Source organism: Amphiprion ocellaris, chromosome 4 (genome assembly GCF_022539595.1).
Source record: "Amphiprion ocellaris isolate individual 3 ecotype Okinawa chromosome 4, ASM2253959v1, whole genome shotgun sequence".
Classification (NCBI taxonomy): domain Eukaryota; kingdom Metazoa; phylum Chordata; class Actinopteri; family Pomacentridae; genus Amphiprion; species Amphiprion ocellaris.
The window spans coordinates 38,790,825-38,814,975 of NC_072769.1; the positions used below are offsets into that span (position 1 = coordinate 38,790,825).

The 24,151-nt window shown below is 39.6% G+C and overlaps 1 long non-coding RNA gene and 2 other non-coding genes across 3 annotated transcripts; 2 read left to right on the forward strand and 1 right to left on the reverse strand.

The window, feature by feature from the left end:
• Window positions 1–560: 560 nt before the first annotated feature.
• LOC111582473 (uncharacterized) lies at window positions 561–5,943 on the reverse strand. The gene is made up of 3 exons (XR_002747323.3): window positions 5,867–5,943; window positions 5,191–5,333; window positions 561–1,834 (listed from the first exon to the last, which is right to left on the reverse strand). It is a non-coding gene; the product is annotated as an uncharacterized LOC111582473 (long non-coding RNA).
• A 5,328-nt stretch (window positions 5,944–11,271) lies between these two features.
• On the forward strand, window positions 11,272–11,343 carry trnac-gca (transfer RNA cysteine (anticodon GCA)). The gene has a single exon. It is a non-coding gene; the product is annotated as a tRNA-Cys (tRNA).
• A 1,569-nt stretch (window positions 11,344–12,912) lies between these two features.
• Window positions 12,913–12,984, forward strand: trnac-gca (transfer RNA cysteine (anticodon GCA)). Its single transcript has one exon. It is a non-coding gene; the product is annotated as a tRNA-Cys (tRNA).
• Window positions 12,985–24,151: the final 11,167 nt, after the last annotated feature.

Below are 24,151 nucleotides of genomic sequence, written 5' to 3' on the forward strand. Positions count from 1 at the left end.
TTTTGAAAGTTCCTGAATGGAAGTTAACATACTCACATGGCTAAAATGACAGTGGTCCTCAAGTTTGCACCAGGGCCCCTGGTCGTCTCTTCTTGAAGGCAGGTCTTTCCACCTCCTTATTGGGTGTAAGGAAACCTAAGTGCCCATGGGTGCTCTTAAAGGGAAAATTTGAAGGTGTGATTATTAATCTGCAGTAATCACACCTGTTTTCTTCCAAGTGATCATAATAAACACCTATTTTTGTATGCTTTATATGATTTAAACATAATTCATCAGTAGCTATTAAAATGTACATTTAGTTATTTTGTTAGTCTGTTTAATTGCGGACATTAAAGAAGAGAAAAAGCATAGCAGCTGGTGATTTTTTTACTGGCATTAGAATCCAGGATTTTACTTTTGGAGGTGCCTATGAATATGCAGGAAAGACAAGTGTGATATCTAGTGGGTTACACTAAGGCCCATAAACTAACATTGTCATGGCATTTCCACCTTGAAACTGTAGTGTACCAATGGCAATCTCAAAACCATAACACTCAATATGTAACAAACCCAATGAACCAATCCCGTCCACTTGCAAGCTGAGACTTCCTGTATCCTTGATCTTCTTCAGAACCGGCTTCCAGGTTTCCAGCTCAAACATGTATTAGGGCAAGAATTATGTAGAGCTGCACATTCTAGAGGAAGCGATGATGTAGAGTTATATCTCAGTCATTTAAAGGCAGGAAAGGATTATGTTTATGGAAAAAAAGCTACTAAATATCTACCTTTAATATGCAGATATGAGTTTTTAGGAGTCAAGTAAACAAACAATAGATGAGTTTGGGAGGAATATTGGGAATTTTAGAGACATATTAGATTTTAGTTGTGAAAACATTTGTCTGTTTTTGTCCCTCCAATGTAAAATGGAGAAAAGTGTATTACATCATCAGCAGATTCGGCTTGTTTTGTAAAGTTATGAGTCAGAGCTGAAGCAAATGGTTTTAACTCCAAGCATTTGTTATAATCTGCTGGGATTATTGTTTGGACTGAAAGGCGGGGCATGGCAAACAGGGAAAAACAACAGAGAGAACCAGAAAGTTTGGACAATCCTATGACCGCATTTCCAAATCATTTTACTGCACTGAATGACCATCCTGCTGCTTCAGCTGATCAGACAGATCGTCTTTAAAAACACATAATGGTGCCACAGCTGATCGGGTAATATCTAATTTAGTGTGGGTTTTCAACGTGACCTCAACAAAGCTCAAATATTGTGCTTTACAGGGAATTTTAGATAAATATGCAACTAGGGATGCTTTGTGCTCTACTAACCACTGCTGATAGTATTTTCAGTGTGATAACTAGCTAACAGTCACGTCACAACCAGCTGATTGTGATCACATTTTCTTATCTTGAAGGGAGCTAATGTTGTAAGCAAATAATACTGATCTATGATCACCACATCGACACTTAACACTAAGAATATCTAAAAATACTGATGGCATTAGCTAAGATATACTTACTTATACAACGTTTGTAACTTCTGAAACATGCAGCATCAAGTGACAAGCCACACATATTAATCTGGGGAACAAACATGAGACACATTTCCGATCTCTTCAGTTTTTGTCTCTGTTTATCTCCTTGGCTGGCCTGGAAGGTCGCGTCCTGCTCCGTGGACAAGTGTCATCAATATGTTTTGTTTTGAACTGAGAAGATCTCTGACTAGAAGATAAATGTGCTCTCATTTCCAGAGTAGACAGCAAGTGTTTTCCAGGAAGCTCGGTGTTTCATTGAGGGGTCACGGCTGGATGGGTCGCTGTGGAAGCTGGGGGTCACGGTAGATTCTTCCTCCCTGCAGAGGGAAGACAGAGGAAGCAGGCTGTTCTGTATAGCTATTCCTGGACTACATGCACATACACACACATATATATCCACCAATGTAAATGCTGACCTTTTACCTTCATGCAGCCTACAGAGTGACTGGCAGACTGAGGGGACACGCTGCTGTCACTGACAGGATGAAGAACGACCCCTCAACCCAACGGTGACCACAGTGTACATGTACAGTATGTGTGTGTGACGACTTGAAAGCATATCAGGTTTACAGTGTTAGTTGCCATCGGTCCTCCTGGAATTCCTGGTATGTCATAGAGGAAGGAGATGTAGCTTACCATGCAAATGTGCGTGTGTTTGAGCAGGTGAAATAATGTGGGACTTATCCACAGCTTGCACAGCTGTCCATGACATTGGGAGACACAGGTGTGTGATGGTCGCCTCTATTTCTGTCATCACAAAGCCGGGGGCAGCACAAACACAAATGCAACATCATTTTCATAAAATAATTACTACTAAGCAAAATAAATCAAAGCAAAAAACATCAGTTGTGGGACTGGAATACAAAGCGTAACTCTTCAGTGAATCAATAAATAAAACAAATCCACTTTTTGGTGGATCAATGGATCATTATGAGCGTATGAACATTATTTGGTTTTGCTTTTGGTTAATTTTGAGGGAATTATTCAATTATAGACATGACTGAAATGAACAACACTTTTATTGCAAGTGGAGCTTTTGTTAGGCTTTATATTTCTCTTTAAACACTGCAATAAAGGGACCGATCAAATTTACACGAGGATGTTTTGACTACTTAGTTGCCTTTTTTGTTGCTGTTGTTTTTGCAGAAGGGTGTGTATATTCACTGAGGTATTCTAGAAATAAACAATGTCAATGTTGACAGGTTTTGTTTGATTGGCTACATCCTGTCAAAACATTTGTCTTTATGCCCAAAACAGCTCCACTGTTGTCCACAAACTGTTGAAATGGTACTCCGGAAATGTATTATCATTATTAGAAAGTTGGGACAAACTCAAAAGAAAAAAAAAAAAACATCAAAAAGACAAGATTTCCCAAAGCTCAACATTCTTTCCATAGACCTTTTCATACTTGATAAACACCAGCTTCAGGTTAAAATGTATACTGGTGGAGCCAAACTCTCATAACTTCATTGGGTCAGTTTCTCAGGTTTGAAAAAGCTCTTCAGAGCCCTTAATCTGGCAAAATTTTAAATGCTATCACTATTTTAAAAGGTGAGTTACATAAAAATACACACATTTTGCAGTTGTCATGAATGCGTTAATTTGTTACAGAGACTGGAAGCATTTATGTACCAGTTTGTAAACATGTTTATTTTAGACATTTTAACATGGGGGTCTATGGGGATTGAATCACTTTTGGAGTCAGCCCCAAGTGGACATTAGAGAAACTGTAGTTTTTGCCACTTCTACATTGGCTTCAACTTTGTAGCACCGCTTGTTAAGAACTAATTTTATTTTTACTGTACAAAATTCTGACTTCTGAACTCAAATCAAAGGCAGGATACATTTCTAGCTCTAGCATTTGGCATTTGTCCAACCCAACACTGCCATTTCCCTTTGACCTTAACCAAATCTTAATCTAAACCCTAAACACATCTCATAGTCCTTGAACAAGTCAGCATGGATGAGTAAACCTGTGTTGTGTGTGCACATGTCTGTTGGAGGTGCATGACTAATTCTCTCTGACACATTTACTGACTGATTACATGCTTTAAGATGGATAAATGTGTCTTTATTGTGGCCCAGACTCACTGAATTTCACAAACTGTCATGACATCAGACCAAATAAGACAGACTAAAAAAAACTCTTTCTGACTCTTTCTGATCCAAGGAGGTTTCAGACACATTTTTATTTAGTTTAAAGCACCTCCTTATTAAGTTAGTTCAAGTTAAGCTCTCTGTTTCATATTCTTTGAAGAGTTTGTCTTTTCAGTTTCATTTTTTCACTGATTTGTTTTTTCTTTTCAACTTTCAACCCTTTTCTTTCTATTTATAAACCCTGTGAGTCTGTGCAAGAGCGTTAATTAACTTCCTGTCCAATATCCTGATCTAATTAATAGACTGAGCGTCTTACTCCCTCTACTCTTGCCAACTTCCTCTGTCACCACCACAGCCAGTTGCAAGATGAGGCAAACAGCAGCTGAACTCCCTCCAAAGTTCAAACTTGGGTCACAGAGTCAAACCACGACCTCTGAAGCTTGTTCTGGTGATGTCACGACAGTTTGTCTTGATTAGGGTTTATTAAATGTGTACTAAATCATCCGTGTTGAATCTCACACTATTTGAGAAACTTTGGTTTTGGCTGCTGTAGGTTACTCTGACAGAAAACGGTTATTATTCAGAGATTGTTCTTTGTTTGCACTGGCAAGTGGGGTGACAACTGAGGCCAGAGATGGCATCATACATAAAGCGTGGGAAAACCATGCCTAGCCTTAAGGCATTATAACACAAAATAACTTGGTTTGAGAAAGGTGTCATCATTGGAGACTCTTCAGAACAACTTCACACTTCATTTTAACATGTCATATTCCAAAGTTTTTCAATGCAGTGAATCACTCTGATGCACTTATGTTATGGACATCCAAGTCTTGTTCCACTGTAGGTGAACACAATTCTCTCGCTGTATGAAAGTGTCTACCAAGTAAATGCAATTGTAACCCTCCAGGGTTTCCTCTACATTCATTCTGCAGCGGCGGCCCACTGCTGCTAAAATCCCAGCCACCGCTCCTTTCAATTTAAATTTTTTATTTTTAATCGTTGCAAATACACCACCGCCGCATGTCTCCACCTTCACAGCAGTCTTTCACTGTGTCCGGTACTCGCGAGTACTAAGGTAAACTACAGATAACTATCTTGCTCTCAGTATCTACTCTTTTTTTGTTTATGTGTGGTGGTTGCGGTGGTGGTGGTGGTGGCGGTGGCTCGGCAGCTCCCCAGGAGAGCCTGCTGCCGCTGCTGGAAAAAATCCTAGAGGAAACACTGCCCTCCCTTTTGGTTCTAACACCTTAAGGTGTAATTCAGGTTTGGGAAAGAACTTTGTTAAGAATACAGTCACCCCAAAGACACACAATGACTACAGATTGTAAATTTTTAGGAAAAAGTATATTGAACCCACATACAAAATTGAGCTCATGAATGTTGAAACGACCAAAACATCGTTTCCAGTGACAGTTCACGATAATTACAATTAAGTCCACCAACAGTTCCAAGGATTAAAATGTCTTTGTTCACCCACAACTGGGTGAACAGCCAGGAAAATCAAACCCAAACCCCTGGACAAAAAAAAAACAACCAAAAAAGAATATTGAGTGCACTCAGAGAAAAAAGATCCTACCGCCCTCTTATAATGAATGTCTGGCGAGACGGTCCGAGGTGATGGCTGATCCCAGTGTGATGGAGATGTGGACGTGGATGGACATCAACACAAAGTGGCAGATGGATGAAAATCCCGCTGAAGAGAATCCTCAGAAAACCAGCCTACATGGATGTGGAGGGCAATTACTCATACAATCCATAATAAGTGTCCAATACATTTACTCCAGTAAAGCTGCCATTCTGCCAGTCCTTTCTTGGCTCATAACAGGCTATACACATAACAATACAACATATCATAGATGAACAATATAACCTTTTGAATCTAAATGCATCCTTCCCTCATCCTACAGGCCATAATGCAACACATTTTACAGTTTAACACAACACTAAGACTCAGTAACTCAGTCTAACTGCATGAAATGTACGCTAGCATTTGAACATATGTAGCATCTAACTAGCCAGCACCGAGTGGAGATCCTTCATTTTACACAGCAAATTACTCAAATAGTGACAACATACAACTCAGTAAACACATAAAACAGTTAACAGATATCAATGGAAAAGCATTTAATTCCTGTCAAAGTTATCCCGACTGGTTTTTTTAGACAGACTATGGCTCGTGTTTCCCGTTTTTAGCTTGACTTCGCTAGCGTTAGCATGCTATGGTAAAACCTTGAAGAACATCCATAACTCACCGGAATATCGATTTCTACGTGATTCAAATGTGTCTGATGGTTCTTGTCTACTTCCGTAACGTCTGCAGTTAACTTTCTCTTTTATGGTCTGTTTTCTAAGTAAATCCAGCTCTAGCTCCAGCGTAGCATCCTCGCAGAGAAAGAAAAGATGGCGTATTTCGGAAAGATGACCACCCCGAACACTTTTTCGCGCACTAAGGAAACTTATCAAATTCAACATAAAGGACAATAGCGGCCTTCTACTACCACCTTGTGGCCAATTTAAGGTACTAATTCTCCTGAGAAAAAAGGCAAATTAAGGGACTAACTCAAAATACTGTCTAAAAACACATTATTAATAACCTGAGGTTATCTACCCGGGTTACACAATGAAATGTTATGCTGTGAGGAGATACATACGCATAGAGTTATATTAGCAACAAGAAAAGCATTCAGAGAGCGCAGTACTCCGCCAAGGCTGCTCAGTCATCATATCATTTCCGAGAAACAGGAAATGTTTCCCATCACGTCATAGCTTTACCTTACTGGGAGCAAATATGTTTCTATCGTAAAGTAATGAGAATGCAGTTTAGTTGTTCAGGAACATGATTTTGGAGAGACTGGATTGCCGTAACCTTTTTTTAATCAGCCCTGACAGATCAAATTGTCTCTATAAACTCAGTTCTTTGACATGTTATCATCATCATCGTGGAAATTAAGTACAACCAGAAAAATCCATCCATATAATGCATTTGCCTTGCATTGCTTTGATACTTCTTCATGTGTTTAACTTGTAAGATATTTAAATGCTGCCTCTGCTAACATCTTTTGGAGCCCACTGTCATGGTTGAAGGATTTCAGAGGATTTTGGTACCAAAGACTTCATTTGAACTGTTTGTATTCACTTTATTCTTTTCGACAATCTAAAACAGCACTTAGATGATTACCAGACACTACACATTTTTCACGGAAAGCCAGACTAATGACCTTCTTTGCTGAGTACCAGCTGCAAAATGCTGGTCACACCTCCGCTGGATATTTGGACGCTCACACACTGAGCAGGCGGTGTCTGAACTACAGTTGGCCTTTACACTGAAAGGGTAATAAATTCATTATTGTATGATGAAATGAATAGCTGGGCAAAGAAAATAAAATTTCAGTCTACACTGTCTAGACTTGCAGCTGCACTCAGGGGTGAACCTTATCATCAATTTATCAGCGAAGGGAGAAAATGGCATAAAAAACATAAATATTTGTGCATGATTATTAATAATTCAGGCTGTGAATTTATGTCAGTAAGTTTTACTAGTGTGAGTTTGGTAACTTGGATCAAAGTGTTACTCGTGCTCCATCTCTGCCAGTGGTCTGATCAGTCCCATAAGAGCTGTCCTGCACAGTCTATATGATGTTCAGAGATCCCCAAAACTCACTGATCCAACATCAGTCAGTGATCTGAGCATGTGCATCAGCATGGGTGTAGCGTATGAAACCTCCAAAAAATGAAATCTAGCTGCTAATGCATCCAGTGGAAAAATGGCAAACAATACAATAATCACAATGGCACTAAGAATAGCAAAGTACAAGCAAGAAACCTTGCCAGATTGTTAGTATGACTCATTTCTGGTAGTCTTTTCCTCTCAGGTTTTGATTCAGATTCGACAGGCTCATACTCCATTTTGGGCCTTCATATTGTATTTGAACCAGCGCTAATCAATTGCTCAGTGTAATCAGGAAAACGTGAGTGCCCGTTTGCATTGTTGCGGCTCTGTGAATCACTTCACAGTTTCTTTCTCAAACAACGCTTTGATGAGATGGAAAGCGAATGAGGGACTACTGAGTCAAGGGGAAGGCGCGAGGGAGGAAAAGGCGGGGGGATGCAGCGAGGAGAGGAAAGGAGAGGGAGGGAGGCAGAATCACAACTGTATTGTTGTGTGTTTTCCCAACATCAACAGCAGAGGAAGTGGAATGGAGCAGCTAAATATACAAACAGCACAATGAAGCAGCGAGTGTGAAGCAGCTGTGGAACATGGCTGTCACCGGGTCCAGGAGTGTGAAACACTGACGACTGCCTTCTCTTTATACAGGAAGAGCTGATGGCGTGCACGCACAACTTTGCAGATACACCCACATATCCCAGCTGTCAGCACAGGCTCATACACAACATATCAACAGCTTTATATTATTTAGCCTATTAACTTCATGTTACATGCTACATATTCTACTGGGGCTTGCGAGGTACTTTGAAATCTCCTGTCTTCTACGTAGTCATTGATCTACATTCAGTTCTATGTTATTAAGTTCAGTAAACACAAAACTTATCAATATCATCTCAAAGAGTGAAGCTTTTAGTATGTTTCAGGTGAAATGACATTCTGAAACAAAGGCCAGGATTCACGTTGTAGCTAACGTAGAAGGACTCATAGGTGCAATATGATTGTACAATAATGCAAGTTGTCATGCCTTAGGAGACCTGCACAGTAGCTACTGGGAGAGTGATGAAAAGCTCCATTATCAAAATATAATAGGCTGCTATGCGGCACAGCTGGAGCATGCTTTGTTTAAGTTCATGATGGTCCCCTCACCAGGCTCCAGTGCTAGCCCTGGACCTACATCTGCTGGATTTCTACTCTGCTGTTAGACAGAAATGGGTGAACCAGGCGAACAAGCTCAGGAAGGTCACAGTTTTATCTGTTGGAGATGGTTACCGTGACTACCAGGTCCATTCTGGCTTGACTTTCCTTCCTTGTCCCCAAGGAGACATTAATAAGTTAATTTTTTTTTCATCTACTGTATTCATACATCCACCAAAAATTGTCAAGCATTATAAGAACAATGTTCTTATTATTATTGATGAAGTGTCAGTATAATTTTTGTTTTATTGCCCAGGCCTAATGGAATGAAATAAAATAATGATACATCTCTGCTATGTTTTAATAGACCAAATGTATCTGATAACCTAAGGAGTCATTTTCTGTGGTTTGTAATGCTAAAAAAAAGTGTATTATTATTTCATTGCCACTCTTTTTTTCAATGATTGTGTGTAAAGTAAAAGAGTTTTTGGGCTGGTGTCACATGATGACAGCAAAAGCTGCAGTGAAATGTTGCAGCAATAAGTCAAAACATCACAGCACTCTTCCTGGGAACTTGGTCCAGGTAAGTTGAGATAACTTGTTAAAAAAAAAAACTTTTAACAGTGTAGGCTAGTTAGCTAGATTTTCTTTGAACACCTTCGTTTTTAGAGAAAAAACTGATATTTTCAGCAATGAAAAGAAAACCCTACAAGGCTAAAACAAACATGGACAATAACAAGGATTCTCAGTTTGCCTACCAAGTTTGATTTTAACGTTTTTCAGCTACATCCAGAAGCCTATAGAATATCACTTGTCATGTAAATTGTAGGACATAAGGTAAAGAAAACCCCACTGTATCACATGTAAAAGTAGAAACAGAGGTACATAAAAAACAGTCAAACAATATAAATATATTTGTTTTTTATGTAGATACCATAACCATGAAGACTTAGATCTTATCAGCAACTGCATGTATGAAATTCACTGCTGAAAATATAATGCCATTGAGAACTTCATGTTTCACTGCCTGTCAGGATTCATGTGGTACGAGTTGCTTTTAAGAAAATTTATAGTTACTCATTGCTTTTATACATTTTTGGACAAGCATTTTTTTTATTCACATTTGCTTTTTTCATAGATGCAATTGATCTGAACACGATGTGAACCAGTACAGTACAGTTTCTATGTGTGTGTGTGTGTGTGTGTGTGTGTGTGTGTGTGTGTGTGCGCGTCCAGTCTCCTGTCCAGGTCATGTGGTAATTGAACCTCTCAGCCACTGGAAAAAACAGGAAGACATGCCGCAGACATTTTTCCTCATTACCTAGGCAACAACGGATGCAGTTGTTATGACTTTATATGGACCTGTTGTGTGACTTGAATTGTGATAAACACATGACAGCATGACTGGACAGCGTCATCTCCATCTCTGTTGACTTAATGTGTGCCATTTGAAGCACACTTTTATCCACAGAACCTGACTGAATCATGACTACTGACTATTTCCATCACAGGAGGTTGAGCAGCACAGGTCCATGTCACCTTTATCATCACTGCTATTGTTACCACATTTTTATTACCTACTTCTCAGCCTTTCTTCCCCTGCGTCACTCGCATATTACAGCAATTATTTCCACCGTTATTTTCCAATCTATCCAGGTTACAGATACTCCTCTTCAGTCTCCCTTCCTAATCCCATTATCATGGCTACAACCTAACGTCTTCCATGGAATCATATGAGGCCAGCTGAACTGCAGTCCAGCCTGCAAAGTCATGTAGTGATAACTTACTGTCAAATGTGCTGTTTTCTTCCGGTTTCTGCTCCTTATGATAGCAAAAACACTCAGGCTGCTCCTGAACACAGCTGCCTGCTGACCAAACTACTCTCAGCAGGACGATCAGACACCAGCAGTCACTTCATTTTTCACTGCTGATGTTCCTACTGTGTTGGTTAAACGAACTGCTGTGCTGGTCCTCACTCCCCAGCTGTGCCTGTCTTCATAATCATACATTTACTTTGTTTTCTATCATCTTTTTTTCAAAGAGAAACAGATGAACTTAAAGCTGCTTCTTTTCTAATCAAACTTCCCAGCACATACTGTGTAATCAGTTTATTTTTAAGATTGCTTTTTTCCCTCTGGTTTAGTTTACAAGGAAAACCTGCTACAAACCAAGGAGAATCAGAGAAAAAAATGCAAACAACAGAATTTAATATAATAAGAACAAGATGTTAATAGGAGCTCTGTCTGTTATATCATGTTTTAGTTTAGAATAATTCAGTTATGAAAGGTATAAGACTTTTCCTTTAAAAGTACAGCTCAGGGGCATTCGTCCCCACTTTAAATTTCAATGCTTTAATGTTGACTTTTTCTTCACCACAAAATGCCACCGCTGATCCCAAGAGCATATTCAAATATAGGGTTTTAATTGGGATGATTGAGGACAATTGTTTTCCATTGACAAAAATAGTATTAAATCTTCTGATTGTTTTTCTTTCATATCCGTCACAGGTGATTTTGCTCTGAGGTGATGTGTTGGTATTAATCACTGACTAAAGGACTGTTAACACAGTTTTAGGCTCAGTGATTGATGCTGTGGATGAAAAAGCATGACAGGTCTGAACTATGAGGGTATATATAGTTTAATGGGAGAGCATTTGACTACAAATCATGGAGGTGCTCTTACCATGTTTTGCTGGGACACTTTGCTGCTGGCATTCATGTGGATGTTGCTTTGATATATATCCTACAATTTGTTGCAAACAAAGCAGGCACCAAATGGAAACAGCATCCTAGATAACAATGCCCTTCTCTATTAGGACAATGAACACTGCCACACTGCACAAAGTGCTCAGGAGCAGGGGGTATAGCTCAGTGGTAGAGCATTTGACTGCAGATCAAGAGGTCCCCTGTTCAAATCTGGGTGCCCCCTAAGAATGTCAACCCTTTTTAATAGCATTTCTGTTTATTGGGATGTTGCATCTTGAAAAGAATCAGTGATCTGGAATTAGGAAACAAATGAACTAATAAACACGCAATACTGACCCTGCTAATAGACAAACATGTACTCTAATCCAATGCCTTGGTGCAACAATAGCTGGTTAAGTTCACCCTGTTAACCTGGAGACAGGATCACACTCTGCTGGAAAACATGGGTCCTGACATTCATGTCTGTGTTCCTTTGATATGTACCACTTAGCACCTACCTAAATATTTTAGCAGACCATCTCACACCCATGTATGGCAATGGTATTCTCTGATGGCTGTGACTTCTTTCAGCAGGATGATGCACACTGCAAACATTGTTAAGAAACGGTCTGAGGAACATGACAAAGAGCTTAAGATGTTGACTTGGCCTCCAAATTCCAAGATCTTAATCCAGCCTTTATCCAACTGAGCATCTAATAGATATGCTGGATAAACAAGTGTAGTTCATGAAGGCCCCAACTTGCAACTTCAAAGGCTTCCAGGATTTAAAGGATATTAGACTATATTAGGCAGGGGGTTTTAGTATTGTGGTCGTTTGGTGTATTTCCACCAAGAGAAGTAACTTTGTGGTACTTATTGATCAAAAACTATTGGTGTTAGACTCCTACACAGACCAGTGGGTGTAGCGCTGTGGTGGAGCATTTGATGGAAGATCAAGAGGTCCTTTTAACTTTATCAGGATGTGGCAGCTTAAATCAAATATACGTCTTTAATTCGGCCAGTTCCAAAGATTTCAGAAAAGCATAAATTAATATGCTAACACTCCAACACCATAAGCAGCAGCATCAGGTTCTATGTTCATTGTTTACTTGGGAAAGAGATGCTCCATGGGATGAAGGCACCCACTTATACATTGATGAAGACCACCTGAACCTCTTCATGGCAACTGAATTTCCTAATAGCAGTGGCTGTTTTATCAGCAGGACACTGTTCGCTGCCACCCTGCAAACTTTGCTCAGGACTGGTTTGAGGAACATGGCAAAGAATTTAAGGTGTTGACATGCTTGATTGGATTGAGATTCCCAGATCTCAATCTGATCAAGCATCTGTGAGATCTGCTGCAAAAACCAGTCAAATCCAGGAAGACCCCACCTTGCAACTTCAAGGCTTCCAGAGCTTAAAGGATCTCGGACAATATTAGTCAGGTGGTTTTAATGTTGTGGCTGTTATGGGTATTTCCCTCAATAGAAGCAACTTTGTTGTACTTATTGATAGAAAAGCACTGGTGTTCAACTGCAACACAAAAACAGGGGGTGTAGCTCAGTGGTAGAGCATTTCACTTCAAGAGTTTAGTGGGAGAGCATTTGACTACAAATCATGGAGGTGCTCTTACCATGTTCTGCTGGGACGCTTTGCTACTGGCATCCATGTGGATGTTACTTTGATACATACCGCTCACCTACAATTTGTTGCAAACAAAGCAGGCACCAAATGGAAACAGCATCCTAGATAACAATGCCCTTCTCTATTAGGACAATGAACACTGCCACACTGCACAAAGGACTCAGGAGCAGGGGGTATAGCTCAGTGGTAAAGCATTTGACTGCAGATCAAGAGGTCCCCAGTTCAATTCTGGGTGCCCCCTTGGAGTGATCTGTAGCTACAGATCTAACACTTTGCAAATTTCAACCAGGAGGTTTTTGGGTGGGTGGGGCTAGGAATTGACACAGGTGTTTCCCAAAAGATAATGAGATGATGTACAAGAGGTAACATTGTGGAAAAAAATTATTTCTCAGCTTCTATTTACATTTAAAAGTAACTTTAAGTCAAAATTTGCTAGGGGTATGAATAATTTCGAGCTTGACTGTGTGTTAAAACAGACATTTCTCTCTTGTCTTGCTGAGTAAAAACATCCACAACATTGTTTAAGTTTGTGACTCTCTCAAAGCACCTTCTCAGTATAATCCACTTGTCTGTATGTTCAGTACATTCTTACAAAAGAATGTAATCATGTATACACAATCCAGTCAGTCAAATTCAGTAGCAGCATTTTGTGTTTTTTTTTTTCCAAATGACCTGTGAGAAAAGTTGGAGCCCACCAAAACTTAGACCCTGCAAGGGTTTTTGCTTTTGCTTGTGATAACATCATCTGTTATATACTAAAGAATAAAGAATACTAAAGAAAACATTCCAAAGATGTTGTCACTAAAGGAGTTCATGACTACGCTGTTGGACTGACAGCAGATATGTGTGTGAGAGAGAGATGTTTGACTATTGACCTCCTTTAGTGCCTCATAACATCTCACATCAAAGAGGAAAAAGACTTGACACACATTAGGAAGTCACCAACTCCCACACCCACCCACAGATGCAAACTCACATACTAGCACAACACCACCAATAACAACCAGGTGTACCAAAAGAGATACACTGCAGTGACAGCGTTCCCTCTCTCAGTCACAACTGATCAGTAAATACACTGAGATAAATAGAGACAGAAGCATAATGCATGAAGATCTGCAGGGAGTAAACTCTGACTAACTGCTGTGCTTTGTTCTACTGCTTTAAGGATGAGTGTGGGAGTGACAGTCTGGTGTTAATGTTCATGGATCTGGTTAATGAGGTGAAGGTAGACAGTCACTGTTGTTCTAGAGGGAGAGAGAGACAGTTCAGTCTTTATTAATCTCCTACGCTGTGTTAACTCTCACTACACATCCTAAACAGCCTTTCTGCATGGCAGACTTTTATGTTCCTGTACGGTCCATTGATCAGAATGAGGCCGACCATAAGCATGAGACACCTGGTTGGGTTTGTCCATTGATCAGTGACAGAAAGGCAGCTTTACTTTGTGCATTTCAATTATGAAGAGCAAGGAAGAAAAATACAAAAATATAAAAATGAGACGCTGCAAACAGCTGGGAGATGCACAGAATATAGCCATGTCACAGTAAAGCTCAGTGTTATATCACATGTCATCAGTGGCAAAGGAAGTATTCAGCTCCTTTACTTAAGTAACAGTATACATTTTTAGATAGTTTAGAAGGAAAACATCATTATTTTGGTGAAGCTGTTAACAATTCATGTACATCTGAAATATGAGCTTGACTACACAAGAAACCCAAAAGGTTGGAAGACCACTGATTGAATCTTTATGTGTTGAATTTTAAAAGCTTGTTATATTATCTAAAATCTTCAAAAAGCTATCAGATAAATGTAGTGAAGTGAAAAGTACAATATTTCCTGTTGAAATGATATACAGTGGAAGAAAAGCAGCGTGAAAAGGAAGGTATGACACAATATTGTGTGACACTTTAATTTAAAACAATACAAGATGGTGTGATGCAGTAAAATGTGATCCAGCACAATATAGTGCAACACAAGACCATAAGATACAACATTATGAAGGACACTGTGATGCAGTACGATAATATGATAAAAGTGGACGGTGGAATTTCTGTTTTAGATCTGATATTTATATTATTTCATTCCTTCTTTTTTACACAGCACAATGAAAGTGTTCACACTGACATTTCAACTTGCTGTAACTGGTGTATACTGTAACCATGTATGCATGAAAACAAACAGTGTTTGGTTACGCTGCAACATGACAGTGTTATATTTCCACATACTTTTTAATGCCCTCATTCCTTTACACCTTTAAGATCTTCTTCTGCTCACTTAAGGTGCGGGTGGCTACGCTCACAGGTGTAGCTCTGTCTTCACATACACACACTTTGATCTGAAGGGTGGTTTGCTCAATTTGGTGGGAATTTCCCCTTATATCGCTGTAGGAGGGTCTCCTTCCTCTACCTTCCAAAAATCTTCTATTTTCTCTTTCTTCTTCCAACTCTTCTGAAGCTCCATGAGCGTTGCCCTTCAGGGTTTGGATCCTTGCACACTCTTCGTTCCTTTTTTCTTCTTCTCCTCCTCTTGCAGCCGCACTCAATCCTCTCCTTGTTCATGGTCCTGTGATCCTTTCACAGCCAGGCCACCAAGTGCTTCTATAAGTCTCCTATAAGGTCTTGGTGTCATACTTCAAACAGCTCCTTCATGCATTTCCATAACATGTTCACTGTGTTGCTGACAAGAGCTTAGAGGAAGAAGGAGAGTTGCCAAGTGTGAATGAGTTCTTTCTCCTCCAACTTTCAAGTGACCTATTAAGAGTAAAAAGGGGGAAGAAGAAGTAGTGATTGAGGCTTTCATTGGAGCAGACAGCAATGTTGGCCGACCTTGTCTGCAAATTAGTGCTCTGATGCTTTGACAGGATTTTCCGTTGTAAAAACAAATGACGGCCTACAAACGTTGAAGCACCACCTTCAGTCAGGCCTCTACCTCTTTCCTCCCCTCAGGGAGAGAGTTTACATTTTCTGTTTTAGTTTTAAACTTTCCCTATTCCAAAATGGGAATAGCAGAACAACAAAAGTAGGAAAAGAAACAATTTTGCACACTATACTGACATAGCTTTTTTCAAGATAAAAGATAAAATAAGAAACTGCAATTTTCAAAAATTCTATTATTATATGAGACCAAATGAAACGTAATCACAAACACAGTTTTTGGGCAAAGATGCATTTAGAAAACTGGTTAAGTTAAGGTTGTGGTTGAAGAGGCTGTCTTAACTGAAATGTTGCAGGTGCCGTCCCTGCAGCAGCCATGAAGACTCAGCTGTCCTGTGCAGAGGAACCACCTGAAAACTGTTGCAGTTAAGTTTCTTTCCTCTCCTTATTCTTCACAGAAACACAGTTTAAAATAAAACACAGACTCAGACGTCTGAAATAACGCAAAATTTTCCTGCACCTGTGTTTCCCACCTCTCCAACTCCAGCAGTTAACCTTTTTTTTTTTTGAGATGAACGACTCTCAGTGAGGCACGACCACAGCTCTTTCCAGCCGAGGTTATTTCCCCCCACCATGAGGGCAAACAATAAAAAAACAAACTCTGACTCAAGTTCTTACTTTTGGAACAAAGCGTCATAAGAGTCACAGAAAAAGCACAAGCTGGTGTGAATGATGAACACATACGAAGACACTCGCATTAAAAAGCACGTACGCTTGATGTCACACAGCTCGAAGGAAAGCCACTTCCCCAAACTCGCCATCTGGGGAAGTTCTGGTGGTTTTTCTGTGCAAATTTGCACAGTTGTGGTTTTTACAGAGCTGCTAAGAAAAATCTGTACGGAGATGTGGAGTTGAGGAAATGCGTCAGCAGAGGAGGAATACTAAGCTCTCAGGACAAACTCATGCATTCACACACAGACTACAGTTTATTGGGTCTGTGTGTAGAGGTGTGCATGACCCTGTACAGTCGAGGTCATTGTCTTAGCATGTTGAATGTCATCTGTGGAAACAAGTGAATAAGCAAAATATGTTAAAGTACGATGTCTGTGCAACTCATGCTACACTGACAGTTATTTGTTTGTGTGCGCAAGATAGACGTTTGACCAGTGCAAGTCTTTGTTTTGATTATTCAAAGACAATGTTTGGAGATTTGTTTGATTTGTACAAAAAAACATCTTATCATGTGTGCACAAGTTCGAATCTTGTGCAAAGAAGCTATTAGTTATCTTGTAGAAACAAGTTATCATGTGCAAACAAGTTATCAATTTGTGCACACTTTAGTGCACCTTATTGTGAACAAGTTGACACCACAAGTTGTTATTTTGTGAAAATAAGATATCTTCTTCTTAACAACTTACTATCTTGTGCAGAGAAGTTATTAACTTTTGCACACAAGATTTTCTGTAAACTAGTTACTATCTTTTGTAAGTAGATTAATATTGTGTAAATGGTTTAATGTTAACTTATCTGCACACAATATCATCTATTTACACATTAATCTATTATCTTGTGTAAATAGATTAATACTGTGTGCAGAGAAGTTAATATCTTTTGCAAATAAGTTACTATCTTGTGTGAAGAACTTATTGTTTTTACAAAGAAGCCATTATATTCTGCAAAAGGAGTTATCTTGTGCAAACAATGTATTATCTGGTGAAAAGAAGTTCTTATCTTGTGTTAAGAAGTTATTATCTTCTGTGAACAAGTTACTATCTTGTGCAAAGAAGTTATTATCCTGTGGGAACATGTTATTATCTTGGGCATACAAGTTATTGTATTGTGTGAAGGAGTTATTATATTGTGCAAATAAGCTCCTATCTTGTGCATACAAGTTATTACCTTGGGCACACAAGATTATTATCTTGTTCTATTAACAAGTTACTATCTTGAGTTAACAAGACCATGACTGGTGGAAACAAGTTATTGTGTAAACATGTTATTACCTTGTGCAAAAAAATATTATCTTATTACAAAAACATCACAGTTTGAGGCTCTAGGGGTTCTGTGAAGCTTTTTTTTCCTGCAGTCTTTGAGAGATCTGACTGTTTGTGTTAGCCAACAGGACAAGCCATGACAATCACTGCCTTTATGTTCCGAGCAGATGGAAACCCAGCTGAACAGAAGAATCTGAACTTGATTTGCATTGTTTTTTCTTGTTTTTCTTTTCTGTCTCTGTTTCTCTGCCCTGAGCATTTGTACTGTGCTTCTGTACACACCTCCCTAAGGACATGATTCGAGACATAAAATCTAACAAATTCATACTGAATGTTAAGGCCATAGAAAACACATGATCTACGTTAAGTACAAACACAGTCGCAGCTTTGAAAGAGAAAATTTAGATAACAAGTCAGACCTGAAGAACTGTGTCTTAAGAACATTTGTAGTTCAATTTGAATTTACCTGAAGGACATAAGAATGGACATCGGTGTGGTGAAGCTGACCTAAATACACAACCTTGGGGTGGAGTAGGTCCAGCAAATACAAATACAATATGATTGCTTTTGCCATTTTGTGATCTTTATCAATATTGTAAAATACACTAATGTTATCTATTACTAATATTGTCCAACTTGATCGCAAGAGTTCTTGAAGACTCTTGCGATCTGTAGCGACACAGTGATTTAAACCACCAGTATGGTTTCACTAGACAGCCAGAAGCCTCCCAAATGATTCCCCCGAAGAGAAAAATGGGTCAGAACTGGAAGGCAGGTGAGGCAGTTAATGAAAGATGTAAAAGGGGAGACAGAGGCTTGGGGAAAGGAAAAGGAGAAAGACGTAGAGACAGACAGAAACTAAAGAAGAAAATGACTGGGAGTTAAAAATATTCCTGGTATGCACCTTCACTTAAAGTCTAACCAGGCAACACACACACACACACACACACACACACACGCACACACACACACAACCAAACCCTTCTCTCCAGTATATGATAAGGTAATAGGGCATTGGGTTTCCACTCTTTCTCCACAAACACTATCTGATTTAGGGGACTTCCTACTTACCCCCCCCTCCCCGCTTTCTTCATTCTTTGATATTAATACTTTGCAGTGCGTGCCGTTTCATGTGTGCTCATGCCAGAAACTATATAGATCTTGTAAACGTCAGTCCTGCAGTAGGGCGAGTCAGTGTGGCTGGGGTGTGTATGTATTTCTATTAATGTAGTTGTAGATTTATGTCTGAAGTACACCTGAAGTAAATATAATGTCCCTCTTCAGGATTTGTTTATGTGTTATAGCTGGATGCCTTGTTTATTTTTGACATCTGATATACTGTACAGCTGTGTCTGTGCTGTGTGACCGGGCACGGTTATTTAACAAGTCACTAATAATAAAGAATTATAGCTGCTGAGGGGTAGTGGCTCGGTGATTAGCACTGTCACCTACAGCCAGAAGATCCCCAGTTTGCGGCCTGGCCTGGGCCTGGGATCTTTTTGTGTGGAGTTTGCATGGTATCTCTGTGCATGTGTGGGTTTTCACTGTTTACTCCAGCTTCCTCCCACAGTCCAAGAACATGGTGAGGTTAACTGGTGATTCTAAATTGTTCGTAGGTGTGAATGTGAGTTTTTTAAAATATTTTTTTCATATGTGTAGCCCTGTGATGGAATGGTGACCCTAATGAGGACTAAGCGGTGTATAGATGATGGATGGGTGGATGCTGAAGGGGAGGTGACACAAAAGAAACAGCAAGACAGATTTTCTCCTAAAAATCTGTATTCTCCTAACTAACTTAGGCTTTAATATTTTATATCTGCAGTGACAGCCAACATTACATTAGATTTCAGGGTCTACAAACCATAGAGGTATTATAAAAAGTAGAATTGGGTTAAAATATAGATAGATCAATATATGTGGTGCATTTAAAAAGTTTGAAGACTGTTTGTGGTGCATGTACATGCAGTGCATCATGGTCACGTATGAGCATCAAGTCTGAGTAGTAACCGTTACAAGTTTGCAGACCATGTGAGACCAAGCTACCAACAGCAGGACCTGAGTTACACACATATTTCTGACCACTGGCAGTTTGCGATTTCTTCCTGGACCTCAAACTAGAGCAGAGAACAAACATTCTCTGCTGCTTCAATAAATGAACTTGCGGTTAAAACTGGAAATAAAAAAATGAAAAAAAGCAACAAAGAAAAAAAGAAACATCATCTTTATCATCATCACATAACATCATTTCCCTCTTCTCTTTTACAACAAAAATATAACTTTTCTTTTTTGTGTTTTGAATGTGAGAACAAGTCTTTTCCCCCCTTTGTTTTGCTTCCTGGGTTTGTGAGTGTCTTTGTGAGTCTCCACCATCCGGGGTGAGGTGGGTCTGCAGCTACCACTAACAGACAAAACAGCAGTTTAAAGCTGGTCATTTTCTTTTATTCATGTTGAACATCCATGTTGTTCTGCATTGGGAATTCATCCCACAGGTTCAGACTGCCAAGGAGTTTTACATTATGTCCTGAGTGTGTTAAGAAAACTTGAAATGTGATGTGATGCCATGTGGAGGCTTCAATGCACGGAGCATCCAGTCACAGCGCAGTGAGAATACCCTGGTTTACTTCAACATAACAACGTGATTTTTCCTCTTTCACAAAATGAAACTCAAACTGAAGGGTCACTGTTTCAACACAGTTTTGGAGATTGTGCACCCAGGACTTCCATGGAGCAGTAGAAGCATTGCAGAAGCAATGAGAGCACTGCATCACTGCACAAGAGAACGACTCACTGGGGAAAGTGGACAAATTTAAGTCAGGTTTTTTTTGATATTCATAGGCACAGTTTCATAATGTGTTGAGCACACCTTGTATCTTATCACTTCTTCTTCCTATACATATTAATACGATGGCACTGCTTTCTGAATTAAAACATCCACGTGGTCTAAATTGATTCCTTAGAATTTGACTTAACAGAGTCACAATGACATTTTTGAGTAATGTTGTGCACAGACAGACAAACGTACACCGATTGTCACATAACTGCCGTGTTCCTTGGCGGAGTAATAAGAGGAATAGAATAACCATGTTTGCAGTTAGAGTTGTCAACAGTTTTATGTGCGTCTCTCTAATAATTCTGATCTACTGGGAAAATAATCTTTGAGTTTTGAAAAATTATTTAGAGTAGTTTGCATTTCCTTCCAGAAAAACTGTGTAGAATTCAGATTTCAGTTCAACGTTAATGTTGAGTTTTCAGTTCGGATGTGTGTGAGTGTGTGCTGGATGTTGTATAGACTTCCACTCCCCCTGCTGCTGTCACATCCACTGTCCTCACTCTTTCCTGTTTACATGAGACGACTTCCGCATGAACGTCGGGGGGACCTGTATTCTCTTTCTCTTTAGATCCAGATAAGTCCACAAATAATACCACAGGTTCACTGAAGTAACATTAGCATTCTGTTGGCTCCTTTGACCCTCTGAAGAAACTGATCAATGGTGGAGAGCAGGAAGCTAAAAGTTAAAGCGGCTCAAATGGACAAATTTTCTTTCATGTTGCATCCTGCCAAAATGCTTTAGTGCGTAATACACCTAGACACACACACACACACACACACTACTCTGAGAGCTCTCTAATGTCCTGCCATGCAGGTGTGTGTTAATCTTCTAAATCCAATAATAATGGCAGTCCACCATACAGCTGCTCCACTGATCTCAATGGGATCATATAATCCCATCAAGATGGAACAGCTGTATGATGTGTTTACAGATTAACAGACTCAGAAGCACACAAAGCTGAACAGAAAGGAGTACATACTGTATCTATCTGTCCCCATTATATTTTGTCAGGAAATTTGGTTCCTATTATACAGGACTTTGTGCTGAAAGCTACTGGCAAGTAATCACAGTTTTTAGTATTAAGGTGTTGACACTCCTTTCACAACTGGCAGGTCGCTTTTCGGAAGTGATTAAAGTATTTTCTACGACTAATTGTATCATTCAGGATATATTAAAACACTTAAGATCTAATAACATACTTTTGACTATTATTTCTCTAAGTTTAGGTTAATAATATACTCAATGCAATGTAGTCAGATTGATGGTGATGATGTTACTTGTGTAAAGGTCATACAAAACTTATTTAATTTTAGGACTGCAGGGCAACATTATTATCGGATCAAAATCTCTCCCTGATGATAGCCTCGGGTAGCTTCACGAGGGACTGCTGCATTTTCAAGTGAACATTTCATGCTTTATTTTAAAGCATGAAAATATTCACAATAAAATCCCAGAACAGCTGCTGCTAATTATCTGGGGCACTCCCAATGTCATGGGCATTTACCTCAGTATCAAAGAAAGTTACAAGGACATTGTTTTCCTTCATGTCTGTTTTTATTATTATGCAACCTCAGAAAATAGCAGTTTTAATGGAGAAGGCATTTCTTTCCCAGAGTCCACACACACGCACGCACGCACGCACGCACGCACGCACACACACACACACACACTCAGGCTAGTGTTTAATGGCCCATTGTACGTTGTGGAAAAGACTATTCCAACATAACAGATGGGGGAATTTACAGCACTGAGACAATGGAAGAAAAGGAGGGAATCAAAGGCGCTGACATCACTAACTAAACCCCTGAGAAATAATGAATGTGTGAAAGAAATAGGGGAGGAGGAGAAGAGAATGATGGGAAAAAAGATAATAAAAAGGGATGACATCGTAAGTCTGACAAGATAATTTGATCATAACTACAACTGAAATATGGTGGTTGAGGTTAGGAAACATGATTGGCTTTGAAAATTATGCAAAATGGGAGATGAGGGGTGAGGATAAGGAGTGAGGAAATGAAAAAAGGAAACCATGTGGAAAGACAGAAGAGCAAAGGCTGGATGATAAAAAAAAGTGTGTCAAGAAAAAAGAGAGAATGAATTAAATATGAAGGGAGAAAAGACAAAAGGGACAAGAGGCTTTGACTGGAAGTAATATGGCAGAGGACAGAATGTGGAGAAACGCCAAGAAAGAAAGCAGGACAGAACAGGAGAGCACAGGAACGTCTGAGGGTAAAAGTGATAGGTGGTGTGATCAAAAGGTTCTCACAGTTTGAGTTGCCAATGCATGGAGCACATCACTGTAATGTGAGTGCGACATATGAGCAGTAACTTTCAGGAGTCAGAAGATCACATGATACAACGCTGTCAGCTACGGTACCAGTTTTCCAATCATTTTTGAGTGTAGACTAGAGAAAAACATCACATTCTGGGTCAGTCAGCAGCTGTGATGAGATTCATGTTGAGGATCATGGCTGGTCAGTAGAGGTGGGTCTGCAGTTACCATTTAGAGAAGAAACAGCAGCTTTCGCTTTGACAAACCTGCAGTCTAAAGTCTGTGCTTCAGATCAGGAGCACCAGCAGCATGCTTGCTAGTTTCTTCAACATTTTTGTGGTTTTGCACCTAAAATGAATCCCCAATCGAACTATAAATGCAGTTTCGACTGTACAAGCTGAACTGTGGTGCAATGATCTGTGTGATGTTTACACAGGGGGATTTTTTGGCACCAACAACACAATCATCGCTTCCCACTCACCCTACTCGCTAGATTTGGGTCCCTGTGATTTCTTCCACTTCCCCAAAATGAAATTCAAATTGAAGGGGCACCATTTTAAAATGGTTTAGGAAATTGTGCACTCTTCTCTTAGGGCCCTTCAGGGAGTGTTACAAGTGTGACTATAGCACTGTGCATGATGAATTTCAGTGCAAGGGGACTACTCTAGCGGAGACGGTGGTTAAATTTAAATCAGGTTCGTCTTTTGATTTGTAGAGGCACAGAAACTCATACAGGGGTGGATGAAAGGAGGAATGCAGAAAGCAAAGCTGGAACAGTGAATTAGACTGTGGGATGATAGAAGTAAAGAGAGTACAGCTTAAATTATACCTCTGCAGGTTGCATGTAAGGGAACATATACAATTTCTTTGGGACATGTTGGCGTTTCTTTCAAACCTGTGCAGGCTGGTGGTATGTAATACATGTAGGCTAGAACGTATTGTCACGTTCAGCTTCTCCCTGATGACTGTTTGAACAATAAATGCATGAAGCAAACTTAAAATTCCTTGAATATAAATAGACAGGATAATGACAATGATGGGAAACAATGTTAAGTGCCTTGAAAGGGGATTTTGCTCTGTGCAATTGTGGAAGATCATTGGTAGTGACACTATGATGAAATAGTTATCCAACTCTGAAAGAAATAATACAGGAAACTTGCTCACACTGTGGATATTGAGATTTAGGAGGCATGTCCATTCACTTTTTTGCAAGCCAGTGTGAATTACAGTTATCCATAATACTCTTCTCTGCATATTGCAAGGACATTTACAGTTATCTCAGTTGATGCAATTCGGGCCTAAAGATGGAAACGGGTTGAGAGGAAGAGGGGGAAGGAAAGAGGCCATAAAGGTTGGAAGGAGGAAAGCAAGCAGTCAGTTAAAGAGCGAGTGAGAGAAAAGGGGAAAAACCAAGTTCCCAATTAAACCCCAGTTGAGA